At 39.4% G+C, this 1,064-nt stretch overlaps 1 non-coding gene across 1 annotated transcript; it reads right to left on the bottom strand.

The window, feature by feature from the left end:
- Nucleotides 1-304: 304 nt before the first annotated feature.
- Nucleotides 305-411, bottom strand: LOC133249034 (U6 spliceosomal RNA). Its single transcript, XR_009736842.1, has one exon. It is a non-coding gene; the product is annotated as a U6 spliceosomal RNA (small nuclear RNA).
- Between the last annotated feature and the right edge of the window lie 653 nt (nt 412-1,064).

Here is a 1,064-nt window from a genome sequence, read left to right on the forward strand (position 1 = left end):
AAAACTTCCAAAACTATGTTGAATTGTAATGGTGAAAGTGGGCACCCTTGTCTTGTTCCTGACTTTAGAGGAAATGCTTTCAGTTTTTCACCATTGAGGATAATGTTTGCTGTGGGTTTGTCATATATAGCTTTTATTATGTTGAGGTATGTTCCTTCAATTCCTGCTTTCTGGAGAGTTTTTTTTTTTAATCATAAATGGATGTTGAATTTTGTCAAAGGCTTTCTCTGCATCTATTGAGATAATCATATGTTGTTTATTTTTCAGTTAGTTAATGTGGTGTATTACATTGATTGATTTGCGGAAAAATATGGAACGCTTCATGAATTTGCGTGTCATCCTTGTGTAGGGGCCATGCTAATCTTCTCTGTATCGTTCCAATTTTAGTATATGTGCTGCCGAAGTGAGCACGGTCTTGTAGGTCTTCATAGGACCATTTAACTTCAGCTTCTTCAGTGTTACTAGTTGGGGCATAGACTTGGATTACTGTGATATTGAGTGGTGTGCCTTGGAAATGAACAGAGATCATTCTGTCGTTTTTGAAATTGCATCCAAGTACTGCATTTCAGACTCTTTTGTTGACCATGATGGCTACTGCATTTCTTCTAATGGATTCCTGCCCACAGTAGTAGATATAATGGTCATTTGAGTTAAATTCACCCTTTCCAGCCCAGTTTAGTTCGCTGATTCCCAGAATGTTGATGTTCACTCCTGCCATCTCCTGTTTGACCACTTCCAAGTTGCCTTGATTCATGGACCTAACATTCCAGGTTCTTATGTAATATTGCTCTTTACAGCATCAGACCTTACTTCTATCACCAGTCACATCCACAACTGGGTATTGTTTTTGCTTTGGCTCCATCCCTTCATTCTTTCTGGAGTTATTTCTCCACTGATCTCCAGTAGCATATTGGGCACCTACTGACCTGGGGAGTTCCTCTTTCAGTATCCTATCATTTTGCCTTTTCATACTGTTCATGGGGTTCTCAAGGCAAGAATACTGACGTGGTTTGCCATTCCCTTCTCCAGTGGACAACATTCTACAATAGATCATGTTCCAACAT

The sequence above is a fragment of the Bos javanicus genome, chromosome 5 (genome assembly GCF_032452875.1).
Source record: "Bos javanicus breed banteng chromosome 5, ARS-OSU_banteng_1.0, whole genome shotgun sequence".
In the NCBI taxonomy this organism is placed as follows: Eukaryota; Metazoa; Chordata; class Mammalia; order Artiodactyla; family Bovidae; genus Bos; species Bos javanicus.